Raw genomic sequence first — 18144 nt, 5'->3', positions numbered from 1 at the left:
GAAGCAGTGTATGGGAACGAAAGGGGCGACTGGATAAAAACTCCAGAGTTCTTTTATTTGTCATTCTGTGTTTCACTGGGTGCTTCATTACAGTTCTTTTTCCTGCCACTAAAATATTCTGAAGTATAAGAAAGTTCCTTTTTCTTTCATCCAAAATATATCAACATCAGTTGCAGTCTTCCTGTGACATTTCTTCTTCCACTTTCATCAGTGCATTGTTCTCATTATCTGCTCCTAGATTTGTTTTCTGGCTCACTTCCTCTCGGCGTTACATTTCCAATTTTCCTTCCAACTTCAAAATATGTCTTCCGCTCCTCTCCTATTCCTCTCACAGTCCTCTTTTACACTTCAAAGTCTCCTGTGCTCTTAACTATTCTCATTTTGTAAATCAAGTGCTCTAACAATTTCCTTCGTTGTCATAGCTGCAGATTTGCGAGAAACAATGATGCCTCCACAGGGACCCGTGTCACTTCACATGAATGGACAGGCTAATCAAAGAGACATTTTCTTTGACTTGCGCTCAACGTGTTTATATGCTTAGGATGCAAAATCATTTTATGCAAATTACAGCAAGACCATTCTTTTGTTAGCGGGCAATTCTAATTCTGCTGACACCGATCTCAGAAGAACTGCGGGTGTGAAAACTGTTGCAAGAAAAATGCGAAGATTTTGAAATTATACACAATATATGGTGTTTAAACACAGGCGCAGGTTCGTAATGGAAACGATTTAACAAAAACTTGTAGTTGCAAGAATATCATCAGGATATGTGTGTCACGAGCTGAAAACAGGGACTCAAGCGCAGAGCAGGTTGATGTCTCAGAACACGATTTATTTACACACCCGTGCAATAATATATACAGTGACGGGAAATTCAGGGTTCCAGGGGATTAGGGGAAGGCTCTCTCTCTCTCACGCTCGCTCACGTCCTCACACACGTTCGTACCGCGGGGAGGTCACAGGTCCGGGAAGATAAGCTGGAACAGGGAAAGGGAGACATCAATCACAAATCACGAAGGCATAAAGGTGTAAGACCACGGGAGCTGGAAAGGTAGACTAACGTCAGTAGCGCAATCATCCCGCGATGAGAGGATCTGTGACCCAGCCTCAAATAGAAGATGGATAATCAGCTGATCGCCAACAGCTGTGAGAGCCAAGGGCGGGAGCCAGCTGTGAGCTCCGCCCAGGCAGAGAGATAGGGGGAGAAAGAGAGAAAAAACACAAGTGTAGCCTTGTGAGGCCGGCTGGGCAGGCACGGGGACCATGACAGTACCCCCCCCTCAACGGGAGCCTCCCGGCGACCCACCAGGCTTACCTGGATGCCTGCGATGGAAGTCCCGAAGCATATTCCTGTCTAGAATAGCCGCCCGAGGCACCCAGGAACGTTCCTCTAGCCCGTAGCCCTCCCAATCCACCAGGTACTGAAAACCCCTGCCGCGGCGCCGGGAGTCCATGATGCGGGAGATGTCATAGACCAGCTGACCACCCACAAGCCGGGGGGGCGGCGGGGGCCTGGCAGGAGGACACAGCGGGCTGGAGAGCACCGGCTTGACCTGGGACACATGGAAAACATTGTGAATCCGCATGGTACGAGGCAGCTTGAGGCGAACGGACACAGGGTTGACAATGGAGTCTATGGGAAAGGGGCCAATGAACTGAGGTGACAGCTTCTTAGACTCCGTCCGCAACGGCACAAAACGGGTAGACAGCCATACCTGTTGACCGATGGAGTATTCAGGGGCCGGCGTCCGGTGACGGTCAGCGAGGGCTTTGTTGCGCTCCTTAGTGCGGAGTAGAGCGGCCCGAGTAGCACGCCAGGCCCGGCGGCACCTGCGGAGGTGAGCCTGAACAGAGGGGACAGAGTGCGCACCTTCGACAGCTGGGAGCAGGGGTGGTTGGTAGCCCAGGGATGCCTCAAAGGGTGACCTGCCCGTGGCGGCGGAGGTGTGGCTGTTGTGGGCGTACTCGATCCATGGCAGCTGTTCACTCCAGGTCGATTGATTGTGGGAGGCAACACACCGGAGGGCAGCTTCCAACTCCTGGTTAGCCCGTTCGGACTGTCCGTTGCTCTGTGGGTGGAAACCAGAAGAGAGGCTGACCTTGGCCCCCAATGCGGTGCAAAACTCCTTCCATACTCGGGAAGTGAACTGTGGTCCCCTGTCCGAGACAATGTCCTCGGGGATCCCATGGAGCCTGAACACATGTGAGGCGAGGAGCCGAGCCGTCTCCAGAGCCGTAGGGAGTTTAGGAAGGGCGACAAAGTGTGCGGCCTTAGAGAAACGGTCGATGATAGTTAGTATGGCGGTGTAACCTGCAGAAGGAGGCAGTCCAGTGATGAAGTCCAGCGCGATGTGTGACCATGGTCGAGCCGGCGTAGGGAGAGGTAGAAGATGGCCCGACGGAGGTTGGTTTGACCGCTTGTTCTGGGCGCAGGCGGGGCAGGCGGTCACAAACTCCCTGGCGTCCCTCGCCATGGTGGGCCACCAGAAGTAGCGTCGAAGGAAGGACAGGGTACGGAAGACCCCGGGGTGGCATGAGAAACGGGCAGTGTGAGCCCACTGGAGTACCTGGGAGCGGACCGCCGAAGGGACGAAGAGGCGGCCCGTTGGGCCGGTCCCAGGATCCGGTTCAGTCTCTTGTGCCTCCTGAATGAGGGATTCAATCTCCCAGGAAACGGCTCCAACCACCCAGGCCGCCGGCAGAACTGGTTCGGGTACCGACTCCTCCTCCGTGGTGGAAAACTGCCGGGACAGGGCATCCGGTTTCACGTTGCGAGATCCGGGCCTGTAGGTGATGGTGAAATCAAAGCGAGCGAAGAACAATGCCCACCTGGCTTGCCGAGAACTGAGGCGTCTGGCCGAACGGATGTACTCCAGGTTCTTGTGATCCGTCCAAACAATGAATGGGTGAGCAGCCCCCTCCAGCCAATGTCTCCATTCCTCCAAGGCGAGTTTTATGGCCAAGAGTTCCCGATCCCCGACGTTGTAATTGCTTTCTGCGGGTGAGAGACGGCGAGAGAAGAAAGCACATGGGTGAAGCTTACCGTCCTCCTGTTGTGAGAGAACCGCCCCCACCCCGGAGTCAGAAGCGTCGACCTCCACCACGAACTGCCTTGTGAGGTCCGGCTGCCGGAGGATGGGCGCTGAGGAAAACCTCTCCTTGAGCTGGACGAAGGCTCGCTGAGCGGCAGGGTCCCACAGAAAAGGAACCTTCGGAGAGGTGAGTCTAGTGAGAGGGAGAGAGATCTTACTGAAATCGCGAATGAATCTCCTGTAGAAATTAGCGAATCCCAGAAAACGTTGCAGTTGGCGGCGATTAGGAGGGACTGGCCATTCAACCACCGCACGCACCTTCCCAGGGTCGGTACGTAGACTTCCGTTCTCAACTATATAGCCCAGGAAAGCCACCGCAGGCGCGTGGAACACACACACTTCTCCCCCTTCACAAACAGCCGGTTCTCCAAGAGGCGTTGCAGGACCTGTCTCACATGCACCTGATGCTCCGCGAGTGACTTAGAAAAAATGAGGATATCATCCAAGTACACAAAGACACAGCGATTAACAAAGTCACGAAGCACCTCGTTCACCATGGTCTGAAAAACAGCGGGAGCGTTGGTGAGGCCGAAGGGCATAAGGTACTCAAAGTGCCCCTGGTGAGTATTGAAGGCCGTCTTCCACTCATCCCCCTCCCGGATGCGAACCAGGTGGTAGGCGTTGCGCAGGTCCAGCTTAGAAAAAACAGTCATGCCCTGGAGCAGCTCAAAAGCAGAGGAAAGCAGCGGCAAAGGATACTTGTTCTTGACAGTGATCAGGTTAAGGCCGCGAAAGTCGATACACGGGCGCAACGAACCGTCCTTCTTGTCCACGAAGAAGAACCCAGCCGCAACCGGGGAGGAGGAGGGACGGATCAAGCCCGTAGCGAGCGACTCAGAGATGTAACGCTCCATAGCGACCCGCTCCGGCTGGGAGAGGCTGTACAGGCGGCTAGACGGCAACGGAGCCCCCGGAAGGAGATCGATAGCGCAGTCATACGGGCGGTGGGGGGGAAGGGACCGCGCCCGATCCTTGCAGAACACGCCACGCAAGTCATGATAGACCCGCGGAACCGCCGAAAGATCTGGGGGGTCGGACGGCGAACCAGAGGGCAGAAGCGGAACGGGCGCCGTGGCCGCCCGAAGGCAGGACATGTGACAATTAACACTCCAACCCAGGACGTCACCCTTCTCCCAGTCAATGTGCGGGTTATGGAGCACAAGCCAGGGGTGACCGAGAACCAGCGGAGTGAGTGGAGCCGTGAATGCAAAAAAACAAATCCTCTCCGTGTGATTGCCCGAGAGAGACAACGAAAGGAATTCCGAGACATGAGTGATATCGGGCAGGCGGTGACCAGAGAGCGCGTGCACGCGGAGAGGGCGTGACAAGGGCTCCAAAGCGATGTTCAGCTTGGCGGCGAGCGAGGTGTCAATAAAGTTCTGCTCAGCCCCAGAGTCAATGAGTACTGAAAGCGAGTGAAAAACAGATTGTACTTGAAGTTTGGCCGGTAAGAGAAGTCTGGGGAGAGGGTTTTTACTAGACAGATCGCCCACCAGCACCCTCTCAATCACTGGCGAGCGCGCCCTTTTGCCAGCGTCGGGCACGAGGAGACAGAGTGACCCTTACGGCCACAATAGACGCACTCACCGGCGGCCAGACGGCGCTGGCGCTCTGCAGGCGTTAGCCGCGAGTGTCCAAGCTGCATGGGCTCCTCCTCATCACCGGCGTCAGAGTCGCGCGGCCCGCGGCCGGCTGGAGAGGCCCCGTGATAATCCAGTGATTCCTGTCCCGTCCGTGTGTGCGCGCTCCGGTGTGCACGTACTCTGTCATCCAGCCGAACGCACAGGGTCATAAGCGCGTCTAGGGAAGAAAGCAGTTCACGAAGCATCAGTTCTTTCTTTATGTCTTCGTTAACATTAGAAAGCAAAGTACTTTTTAAAGCCTCCTCCCCCCACTCTGTCTGTTCAGCTAAGGTGAAGAAGTCAATAGAGAAATCAGCCAAACTCCGCTTGCCTTGTTTGAGCGCGAGCAGGCGCTGGCCGGCTGTGAGCGTGGTGGATTTTCTATCGAAGACGCCTTTGAACTTATCCAAAAAGTCAGAATACGTTATGTCAGGGTTGGCGTGAAGCACAGCTTGAGCCCAAATCAGAGCCCGATCCTGGAGTAGTTGAACTATATATGCAATCTTAGCACCATCGTTAGCAAAAGCTTGCGGTTGCTGACGAAACTGAAGGGCACATTGAGTGAGGAAGCCAGCACATTTATCAATCTCTCCGGAGAAAGCTTTCGGTGTGGGTAGAAATCTGTTAGCTTGGGAAAGTGAAGAAGCAGGAGGTGTGGCACTTACTGCTGAGGCCGAGGCTTCCTGGAGAGGAGCGGCGGCAGGTGGAATTGCCGGCAGGGGTGTTCGTTGGGCCACAGCCTGCGTGAGAGCAGCGAGCTCGCCACGGAGATGAACAAACATCTGTTCGTGTCGCTCCAGCATTGCGGCCAGGGTGGCGAGAGTGGGAGTGGAGTCTGCTGAGTCCATTTCCTGGCGGGATGATTCTGTCACGAGCTGAAAACAGGGACTCAAGCGCAGAGCAGGTTGATGTCTCAGAACACGATTTATTTACACACCCGTGCAATAATATATACAGTGACGGGAAATTCAGGGTTCCAGGGGATTAGGGGAAGGCTCTCTCTCTCTCACGCTCGCTCACGTCCTCACACACGTTCGTACCGCGGGGAGGTCACAGGTCCGGGAAGATAAGCTGGAACAGGGAAAGGGAGACATCAATCACAAATCACGAAGGCATAAAGGTGTAAGACCACGGGAGCTGGAAAGGTAGACTAACGTCAGTAGCGCAATCATCCCGCGATGAGAGGATCTGTGACCCAGCCTCAAATAGAAGATGGATAATCAGCTGATCGCCAACAGCTGTGAGAGCCAAGGGCGGGAGCCAGCTGTGAGCTCCGCCCAGGCAGAGAGATAGGGGGAGAAAGAGAGAAAAAACACAAGTGTAGCCTTGTGAGGCCGGCTGGGCAGGCACGGGGACCATGACAATGTGATTCTATTGATCAAATGCAGAGAGAACAAAACTGCAGGGCCTTTCTTGGTTTTCTCTTAAGAGTTTTATTTTAATGCAAATTGTTTTCCTTGTTGCACTTCCTTAGATGTTTGGCGATCTTACTCCCTCTCTGTTCTTTTTCCTCAAAGATTCTCTTCTAATTTATTCCATTATCTTCCTGAGCTGAATCACCCATATAATTTAAGTACTCAGTAGAAGCAGATACAGATACTTTTACACAAAACTGTTTTTTTTTAATCTTTTAATATTTTTTCTAACATGTAAAAATTATGTTCGTGAGTGGAAAACAATCAAAATTACATTTATAGATTGGACAGCCCTATTTTGACAACTTGTAGGCTCTTTCACCACAAAGATGCAGCTTGCTAAGAGAGCAAAGTTGCATGTGGAGGATCATTGATGAGAGCTGCATTTCTGGCTACAACTGAACAGTTCTCAGCAGTTTCCAGTGGAAAAGCCCATATTTTGCAAGCCTGAAGGAAGCGGATGGGGTTCTGTGCTGTGAAATGGTCCCCCAGGGTGAGACTGTCAACGTGGAGCTCTGCTGTAACATTGTGGGGTGTCTGAGGGAGAACATTGAAAGGATACAATCAGAACTGTGGCGCGCGCCAGCTCAGAGAGCATTGAGAATGCAGGAGGTTTGTGGCCAGACAAACAGTATTCCCTTACTTCTTCATTCACAAAATATGTCTCCCTGCAATTTCATCCACTTCCTGAAAGTTAAAGAAAAGTAGAGCGATTGCTGCTGAGAGATTGATAGCTGGAAGAGATATTGCTAAAGCACAACTGACATAAGAGGACTTTCACTGAGATCTAAACGCAGCAGCCATTCTGAACACAGTCCAGGGACCAAAGAGACGGTCAACATTTAAATCAGGCCAGTTGTTTTCAGAGCTTTTTGATCATTTTTATCATGACATCCACCCATCCATATATCATCTTGATCTCTTATCAAACCAGATTCTCAATGGAATGGAGGCAACTCATAGCTGACATTGGATGAGGAGAAGGATAAGCCATGCAAGAGTCAATTACAGGGTTAACAGAGAGAGATACACAACCATTTACATCCATAATCACACCTACACTCAATTTAGGACCTCAAATTATCACTACAACCACTAAGGCAAAGGCACTCTAGAAAAGCCAGCCAGCCACATAAAGTATGCAAACAACAAAGAGAGAGGTCAACACTCAAAGGCAGATTTGACCTGAAACCTTCTTATGAGGGATTTATGGTACCACATTTGTGTCTGTTTGCTCAGGTATTTGCCTACGCAGCTCAAAGGATTATGGGCATGCAACCTACACAGATGGGCTCGCACACAGTCCTTTAAAAGACCAACTGAACTGTGAACTGTCTAATGCTGGCTGGTTGAAAACTGTTGACGAAAAAACATTTTTAAAAAAACATCAAAGAGCAAAAAAAGTGCACAAAAAGTACAGACAGTGTGGCCGCAGTGCACAGCTTTAACTGGTTTAACATTAGATTTCACTTCAGCTCTTTGTAATTAATTAGAGCACTAGCTGGTTGCTTGTGACACTGCCCCCTGGTGACAGTAAATGGCTACATGTACATGTGAGTCTGCATAGGTGTGGCAGTCTCTGTGTGGGACCAACACACAGCCATTTTTAAGCCTTTACTGTGAAGTGGCAGAACTAACAGAACTCGCCTCTGTCAGTGCGCCCCAGGGCAGCTGTAGCTACAACGTAGCTTGCCATCGCCAGTGTGTGAATGTGTGTGTGAATGGGTGAATGACTGAATGTAGTGTGAAGCGCTTTGGGGTCCTTAGGGACTAGAAAAGCGCTATACAAATCCAGGCCATTTTACTTTTGTTCTCTGGAAAAAAAGAAAAATGTTGAAATTTCCCACAAAAATGGCTCAAATAGTGGATTAGTGGTTCCCATTTTGGGGCGGATTTAGCCGATATGCAGTAACTTACATTCTCACATGAAAAAACAAGAAAATATGACTTCTGCATATGTAAAGTGAAACAGTAATTCAGTCGGCAGTCTTATCAAGCTACCAGGACCATTAGGATTTCTGCATTTCTTAAAGAGAAGAATTACTATTGGCAACATTTTGCAATGTCAACAATTCCATCTATTTATTTAATTTATTTCCCACAATGTTTTCCAGCTCTTTGATGGAATAGTTTAATACAATTTACCTACTTATTGATTACATCAATAGATAGCTAAAAAATGGGTTATCTGTGGAATATTAACTCGTAACCCATCCAAATACTAAGAAGCAATATTAATCTACTTTGAAAACAAATGTTTTATTATGTTTGTTTGTTTGTTTTTAAAAATTGCCTGTTGCTTACAGTTCTTGTTTCCAGAGGACCTGCTGTATTATGCTAGACTGTTCTCTGTCCCCACGCCAGCAGAGTGCAGCTCACACCACACACTGATCTTTGCAGTCCTGGGTCAGGTCTTGACTGCACTGTAACATGACACACTTCCTAAGCCCATTGCTTCAATATTCAACAGGCCTTGGTCAAAGGTGTGGGAGCATTAAAAGCACTGTGAACTGATAGTAAGGTCCTAACCATGTTTCTCATTCATCTTGTCCCTTTTTGCAATTTTTATCATACACACTCTTACAGCTTTCTCCTAGATCGATAAGCTCTTTCTTCATGAGATGGTTTGATTGACAAGCGTTCTGCTACTGCGCTATCTGCTGTTGCCATGGTGACGCCAGCATAGTCCATCGAATCTGTGGTTTTGGTTGCTTCCTTATTTCTCAAGGCCAGCAAGTCGTATTTCACCCTCTTAAATTATTTCATTTGTAAATCAGGAGATGTTATGAAACTTCATGGGCGCGTGCACAGAGGTGATAGCACAACAGCAGCTGCAACCCCATAGCAACTGGTCAAACTCACATTTTAAACATGGTTTAGCCACGAATACCACGCAGTGTTTCACACACAGTGCAGGTGACTGCTATTCATAAACAAAGCTAAAGATTGCCCTGACCAGAAAATCTATAAAAGTGTTATTGCTCAAAGGCTTAAAACAGCTTATGGTTATGTTTCCCTGACTACTGACCTTTCACTGGAAAACCTTTTAAAGAAGGGGTCTAGATGAATGAGTGTTGAGAGTGTGACCATGGCACGTGGCACTGCTTGCTTCTCTCCTCCTACACACATTTTCTCATTGGTTTCTTTTAAACATGATCACGACCTCTAAATCGGTGGTTTCAGTTTTCTAACATCTCACATTTGAGCACTTATTGCAGATCAGAACATAACTGTATTCATAATAGTGGCATAATATCAACTTAAAAAAAATGCTGCTATGTATTCGAAAATGGATTTCCACTTCCAGCCTCCAAAGAGCAAACAACTGCAAAACAAGCATTTAACATAGTCAAACTGCATTTAATTAATAGTATATTTAGAATAAATAATAACATAAAGAAGAATAAAATAAATAATGTTTATTTTATATAAAAAAATGTTTTTATATAGTCCTGTGCAAAAAAATATTTAGCCTCATCTCATGTATTTATATTTTGTCTCCAAGAAAGTTATTATATTTTTTAAGTGATCTTGAGAAATAGTTCTTCAGGCTTTGGATGATTTTTTTTTAAGTTTTTCTTTGGCTACTTTTTCTTTACCAAGAACATAAATTGTACTTTTTAAGGGCTTTAATGCTAGCAGCCTTGTCACAGAAACACATAATTCGTTCCAGTTGATTTAGCTGAATCAATGAAAAAAAAAGGCCAAAGATAACACAGGTTAAAAGCTTAAAATATTATTTTTGCACTGTAAGAAGTTTCCCAAGAGCCATTAACCAAAAACCTAACATATCTCAGAAACAGGACCTGAAAGATGCATCTCCCCCCACAGTCGATCAATTTAAGCATCAGAAATGGTCTCAGTGGAAGGGAAACAGGGAGAAGAGCAAGAGGTATGCCAAATTACATAAAAAATGGACTGAAAATCATTGGCCACAGGTCTCATGGAGTGATAAATACAAATGTAAAATTTATGGTTCAGATCAACACCGACATGTACAGAAATATCAGGAGAAAGGTACTACAGTGAGTGTTTGAAACCGTCTGCAAAACACGGTGACGGCTCTGTCATGGTTTTGGGCTGCATTCCAACCAGTGGTGTGGAGATCTTGTCAAAACTGACGGAAGTATGAATGTAGAAAATCTACAATGCAGTACCATCTGGAATGTGTCTGACAGGCTTCATTTTTCAGCATGACAGTGATCCTAGACACACTGTCAATACAGTGAACGCATACCTGAATAGAAAAACACACAATAGAACAGTATCAATCATGGATTGGCCACTCCACAGCCTGGACCACGTTATAAAGCATTATTATTGAAGCAAGGTGGGATCATCTCGAAAGAGAAAGCAATGAAAGGCAGCCAACATCCAAAGAAGAGCTTTGAAATTCTTCCAGGAAGCCTGGAGAACTATTCCTGAAGACTACTGAAAGAAGAAAGCTTCCCCTAGAGAGTTCAGGTTATGTTGGCCTTACTAACAATTGACTTTCAAGCTCATTGGAATTGTACAACCCTCTTTCTTCTTTATATACTGTTCCATGTATGTTTGTAAATGTTTCAATAAATTGCTGCATTTATTTCCTATTTTGTATTAACGAAAAAAGACAAAACCATCACTAACATTCTTGTGAAAACAACTTCATTGAAAACGTTTTTTTAAAACAATAAACAAACTGCCCCTTTCGCCGTCAGTACAAAGCAATTCAACTGTGAAAACAACCAAAAAACTTCTTATGTTTGTAAAATACCACAACTGGAAAATACAATGGGATTTGTTTGAAAATAAATATGCAAATTATTTCCATATTTCTTTTGTGCCTGCAAAAACAAAGAAAAAGAAAAAAATCCTGAACAATTCTGTATTTACTGGTATGCAGTGCACAAATGTGCGTAGGAGGAGCCGTGTTTGCTGTTAGCTGCTGTGACAAAAAGAAAAAAAAGCAGTTAGTAGGTTCTAAATTCATCATTTTATATATTTCTTTCACATGCTGGTTAAAACATACTACAGCAGATGGGTGTAGTCTGTGCTGCATTCATTCTCTGAACTCACACTGATGCAAGAGCTCAGAGTGATTCTCTGTCTGTCTTCTTCACAAATCACAACCAAATACTGGACGTCTGGAAATATTCTTCCAAGCACATGATGCTTGACCAAATCTATCAGTGCCTGTGCAGTAACATTGCAGTCGTATTCTAAAGTTCTCGGGTTATCCAACACTTTGCAGTCAACAGCTTTAGTGCATTCCAGCCATTCAAATCAGTTACTTTGAAACACAGTTTTGCAGAGGCGGCCTTCAAGCTGACAGCAGCAATGAAAAGTAACTGAACTGGAATATGTAAGTCTGTGACTAATATGAAAATATCTTCAAAGGCAAAGATGCAGTTTATTGTCCAGGCCCTTCTGTGGTGCACCCCGATTATCTGTGTACAATCACACAATCTGACCAATGATCTCGAGTTCACGTTGCCACTCTTTGAAGCTTTTTAGGTACGGTCTAGATCATCAGCGCAAATTAGCCTTTATTTGTTCCTTCTCTCTGATCTTGGTGGCTCGTCCTTTCCTCTCCGTGTCAGCCCTCAGAGACCTGCTCTTTTCATCACTACGACCGTTTGATCTGCGCTGCTGAGATCTGGTCTTTACAATATAGAAAGAGAGGGGGGGGGGGGGGGGAGGATGAGAAAGAGCATAGTCTTTTTTTACTATGCTGCCCACTTATCTACAGATATTTGTGTTGTCATGGGCACAATTATCACACCTTTCAATTTACTTGTTGTGCTGCTTTAATCATATCAGCTCTTTGAATTGTGGTGAGAGTACAAACAAAGCATAATACTTTGTTATTCATTCCTGTTCCCTTTGTCACTACAGGCAAGAGCAGGCCTGGATAGCAAACCCAGAAATGTCCTACTACTCTGTCTTTTCTGGTGCTTATCAGCGTACCAGTGACAGACCCAGTGCTTGTCAGTGTCGTCCTCCCTTGGCACCATCAAAGACAGCCAGGAGCATAAATGGCCTATAGGCCCACTGGCTTAATTAATGTTGGTTTCCCTTAAATCCTCTGCTGGTTCTTTTATTGATGCTGTCAGTTAAAAGAAAAAAAATACTTTATTTTTAGAAAGGTCAGCTTTTCAGGTTTTAACAAATTTTCTTGGGTTGTTCTGCTTAGTGAGGATTAACTTCTGAATTGGAGAATCTGAAGGGATTTAAAAAGATTAAAAAGGTTTCTGTAAGGGCCTAGACATTATTAAGGTGTTTTAGAGACCTTAATAATATCATTTAATTTATAAATAAACTGGAAAAGAATTAGGTTCAAAATGCCAGCTCCCCTTGATGTACTAAAATCATCCCCACTTGGTAGGAAGATGATTGAATAAAGATTTATAAATGTTTTGACCACTCCTGAGTCGGGGTTTCTCTGTGCTATCACGGGGATCAAAGAATCGGGTTTATTACCATCTTGGTAATGCCTCTGGGTACTTATTTAAGGAGTCCCTATCCTAATGAATAAGGACTCTTGTTAAATTCCAGAGGGAGACACAAATCCAGCATCAGGTGTCACAAGCTAGTGTACTCTCAGTGTTGATCCCAAGACAAATGTGTAAAAATCTGTGCCAAATCAAATATGCAGATCCAGTCACTGGGGGAGAAATATACGTGCAAATAAATGCATCTGCCTATTTAAAAGCATAAGGAGAGAGCCATAGCTTTCCTTTTAGCAGTCACTGGGACAAAAATAACACCCACCTAATCACCAGTGAAATACTCATAAAATGCAACTTAAAAACATTTGTATTATTACCACAAAATATGGTTCAAAATACTTTTTACCTACAAGCTGTACTTCTTCTTAGCATGTGTAAAGGTACAGCTTCATTAACAATCTATCTAATCTCAATCTAAAGTACTGACACAGTCTTTTCTAGCATATCCCACTAGAGGACACGCCCATGCTAATTTACACTATGGACACAGTAACCAATACTCTTTTATGAAATTATTATGGTTAGCATTTGACATGCAGTCGCCATGATCTGCTTTTTCCCATTGCCTTCCCTCACAAATTGCTTGTGGTACATTTATTTTGAAGCACTTTTTATAAGTGCATTAATAGTTTTCCATTAATACAAAGTTTGTAGTGGGATAATTTAGTGGTTAGTTTTCAAAAAAAGTTAGAAAATAAGTTGACGGCTCAGCTGGTGTATAAAGAAAAGGAGCCTTCCCATTTTCTGCCTGCGGTCTATTCACTCCAAAGCCAAAAATGTTCAAACAGCTCATAATAATTGAGATGTTGGAGGGGGGGGGGTTGTTTTTTTAAAGGTGCTGAAAATGCAGGGTAGCACTTTTAGCACTGCTGAACTGTTTTTTCCACACATGCACTTGTTTCTTTGTAGCTCAGCAGAATGACAGCAGGTAAGACAGGTAATCAGCTCTTATAGCTTTGTCAGACTGTGTTGTGGGAGTCTAACAGGGATGGATAGGCATGGCTGGGAAACTGTTAAGCCTTGTTTTATGCTTAACTTTAATGCTCCTACCTGTACCTATTGCATTGTCTTTTATTGCATGTGAACAGCTGCCAGGTAAGTTACAAGCCTGAGTGAATCCACATAAATAAATAACCCAATATGACGCTAACCAGCTTATCTGCCAGACTGTCAGGAGCCTGTCATCAGCTGAAATGAATTCAGCTTCAGCCTGGCAACAATGAATGCCTTGATCCCATGTAACGATTTCCCCCCCAACACCAGCTTTAATTTATCTGTGTAATGCAGATGAGGCTGCACTCAAGAGGGGAAGAGTGTCTCTGCTAAATTTGCAGCTGGGGCTGTGAACATATTGAACAGAACATGGTGTAAAGGACTCTGGGGCTAGACCTGCATGTGGGGTGGGGTCAGAGCATCTCTCTCAGTGTTGTGATTGCCCCTGTGCTTGTTGTGGCCTCCTGGTGGTCAGGTAAAGCAAAATCACAAGGAAGCAGACGGTGATATGCAATTTTAAGTCTTGCTGCAGATGCTTCATCTGATGGGTTGTAAGTAGACCTTAGGTTTAAGTAGATAATATGTCTAAAAAAAGATATACATAAAGTCAAATAAACTTCAATGTCTGCAAGATTTAATTTGGCCTACAAGCAGTGATCCATACATTAAGAAGACAGACAGGTAACAGTACAGCAGATGTGGCAACCCTTAGAGTCCATAGATCGTCGTATTGAAGTTATCCTCTCAGTTTGTCAATCTATAGAAATTAGTGTCAAAGTGGTACAACTTATGGCAGTGGAGACATTTATTCCACCTCATAGGTTTACTAATAACAGTAACTGAGCATGACATGCAGAAAAAATGGGTTTCTCTCCCTAGCAGCTTTCATTTGGGGCACAGCCTTTTTCAGCAAATGAAGAAATAAATGGAAACTCATAAAGCCTGTAGACTTACGGGGCAGAAGAGTAAACTGCCCTGCCTCGGTGCCTGTTGCCTAGCTACTGCCTATCCATCCTGTGTAAAAAGAAATTTCTAGTTTGTTTCTTTTTCTCATTTTTCCTTCCACGTGCAGAGCCTTGGCTTGAATAAGGCTGATTGCGCTGCAAGCAAGTGTACACGTACGCCTCAGGTACTGCACATCTCCTTATGTTATTTTTCCTTCTTCCTCTTTTGTTCCCCTCTTAATGCTCCCATTTACTACAGATCTATAAGAAGGTTTTTAGATCACGGCCTCAAGACAAGATAACACGAGGCATCAGAGACAGGCTAAGTTTTAAAGTACTGCTGATGCAGAGCACATAAAGGCAAATGTTGACCTTTATGTGATGAGACAGTTTTTATTTTTCACGCTGTAAAACAAGGCGAGCACACTGCAGCCTGATACAACAGATTTCATAGGCATTAAAATGACGCCTCACCACTAGATGAGTGTTACTTTCACATATTTCTTGAATGTAAAGCAGTGTCAACCCCACATACAGCTGTCAGTTTTATTATTATTCTACAATCTGCTCTGTCAAACTCTGCTTCTGTTCGCTCTTCTTTATTCCTGTCTGTGGTTTTCAACAGAGTTATCTCTCTGTTAGTTTTACTTATCCCTCTGCGGCATTCAGTTGATTTGTCCTTCAAACTGTGAGCACTGCAAAGAGCAGAGGAGAAGAATGACAAGAACAGAGCCACAAAGAGCAGTGTGCAGCAGCAGCAGCACTGTTAGTCGTGTTTACTATGTAAAGACTGAGGGCGAAACTCGTCCGGTGCCACAATTGTATATGGATTGTAAAATAAAAGTCTCTTTAAACATTCAGCATGCTGTGCAATAAATATATTTAGCAAGTCCAATAATGTTTGTGTATTTTTCAGAAGGAATACAGGGACAGTGTGTGCTCACAGCAGAGGCTCAGCAGCTGAAATGTGGCTTTTGGGTTCAAGGGATGTGGACAGCTGGAGTTTCACAGGAGGTTTGTGCCATAATCTTGCTTCTTTCTTTACAGTATTGCAGTGCCTACCGAGTCTTTGCAGAGCATTATTGTTACCAAATGCCAGTAAGCACTCGTATGGTGCTGTTTTCAAGGACAATTTTTAAACTTCTGATTAATTCTGTTACAGCATATGGAGCCTTTCATTTACTGAGGAGATAAGACTTGAAGAACTTAATGTGACTTAAGGGTTAACTGCCAATTTAAAATGCTTGCCATTTTGCTTATTTTAATCAGGCTAAAGTTTAGGTTAATGAGGATGCGGTACGGCTGAAAGCTCTTCATACTTCTTCCTGGATTGCATTAACAAATAAACTCATTTGCAGAAGGCTTTAAAAACGTCCTCTGCTCTACTCAATTTTCTTTTTAACAGAGCTGTCATTTCACTTTGTATTCATCCACCTGGTTTTAAATAGGAAACAAAATCAGACACATGCAGAGAAAAACAGTCTGAAGATGATGAGAGAAACCACAGTGAAGTGATCCTTTTTTTTTACTAAAGCAGAGAGCTGTAAAAAGAAGTTGGGAGTACTGTCGTTGAACTAGCACATTTTTGAAGCTGACATTTACTTAATGAAGAGAGATAGTAATCTGGGAGAGACTAGGAGAGCAGATTCAGGACCCGCTCTAGTTTCCTCAAATACACAGTTAACCTTTGCTGTTTGAATAGAGGGTTTTTTGAATATGTTGATGAAATTAGCCTTCCTGAATGCGTTTGACCGGTGTTTGTGCAGCGGTTTGTGAGTCAGGCCCAGCTCTGGGCAGATGGTGGTCGGAGTGGTGCATAAGGTTTGCTTGATATTCATCAGCGGACCTGACCTCCGCCATGATGTATTCAAGCAACCGACAAACCTCACTGTTCATCCCTGCATAATTAATGAATACAGAAATTAAAAAACAAGAAGAAAGTTGTTGTTTTTTTCTATCCAAGCTCCTCACCTCACCCTCCTCATCTCTCTCATGGTTGACTGGAGAACGATGGGCATGTTCTGACAAAATGCAGTTTAATATTTATGTGGTTCTGGAAAATGAGAACACTGGTGCTGATGATTGTTTGAACAATGAGGGGCAGGGTCGGTGTGCAAAGTTCAGAATGTATTATTTAAAAAAAATGTATGCACCGACACTCAACCGTCACATTTTTTGTGAACTATAAACCTTAGAAAGTTAGACCATAGCACAGAATTGCAGTAATAATTAAAAATGAATAATTGAATTGTTAAATTGCAGTTAATTACATTTTGAGATTATTGAAATGGGGGTGTTACAATGATAATGTGGTTAGAATTGTCACCTTACACCAAGAAGGGTTCCATAGGTTATTTCCATAGTCCAGAGACATGGATGTTAGGTTAAGTGGCAATTCTAAATTAGCCACAGTGAATGTCTTTCTGTGTTGACGAGAAACGCTGGCAACCTGTCCCAGTTGGGGCGTAACGTTGTGCTGAACATTGGGGGAGTCAAGATCTCTGTCTAAATAAATAAATAAATCTGGGTAAATTTCCAGATAATTAAACATGCAACTATTTTGCTGGTAATACCTGAAACGAGTAAAGAAAATGAACAGCCTATTTATGCAAGATAATTCATAATTATATTGGGGGGCTTACATTGGTTGGGTCTGATTATTGAGGGGGGGGGGGGGGGGGGGTCATAACCCCCCCTGGAAATTACGCCCCTGGGCCCTGACCTGATTAGGTTCAAACAATCAAACGACCCTCTTTGAGCAAGCACTTGGTGACAGTGGGAAGGAAAAACTCCCTGTTAGCAGGAAAAAACCTCCAGCAGAATCAGGCTGAAGGAGGGGCAGCCATCCACCACAGTTGGGGTTGAGGGAAGGAAAGAAAGTGGAAGTGGAAGAAAATGGATGGAGAATTAAAATATTATACATTTGAAAACCAAATGTATTTTTTTATATTAGTGTTGCTGAGTGACTTTCTCAGCAATGTCCTCTGTGTTCACTTTTCAGAGGAAGGACATTATAAATAGTTAGTACTGTATGTACTGTGCTTCATTTTCTATTCTTCTGCACATGATGTATTTGTGGTCACCACGAGTACTTGCCTCGTAGCATATTATTCTCATGTCTTGCTAACATTATTCAGTGTAATTTACTACACGGAGATGCACAGACTCAAACACAAAAAGCTGCTAATGAGCATGCAATTAAGTTTTATACAAAATGCAATGCTGTACTTTGTTTATGTGGTGAGAAGGGTCGTGTCATTTTGCCGAAGCTTGCACATGCACATCCGCACACGCACAAAGGCAAGTTTATTACACATCAGAATAAACCACCCGAAATGTGCCAGCTCATTTGCACGCTCTGTTGTTCCCGTGCACACAGACACTGGCGAACACACCTGGTACACGGCGTGTATATGGATGTGATACCTGTGAGAATGTGTCACCTTGCACTGTTCCCACTGCATCCACGGGTGGATCAGTGATCTTTGCTGTGTGCGTGTGTGTGTGTCTGTGTGTATGTGTGCATGTCTGTGTGTGTTTTCATGTGTGTGGTGGAAGATTAATTGTATTTAAACGTGTTATTGCTTACA

Source organism: Copadichromis virginalis, linkage group LG16 (assembly GCF_057382275.1).
Source record: "Copadichromis virginalis isolate Kocher_CV1m ecotype Utaka linkage group LG16, C_Virginalis_male_GT1.1, whole genome shotgun sequence".
NCBI classification, from domain to species: domain Eukaryota; kingdom Metazoa; phylum Chordata; class Actinopteri; order Cichliformes; family Cichlidae; genus Copadichromis; species Copadichromis virginalis.
Note: the sequence above shows the minus strand (reverse complement) of the source record.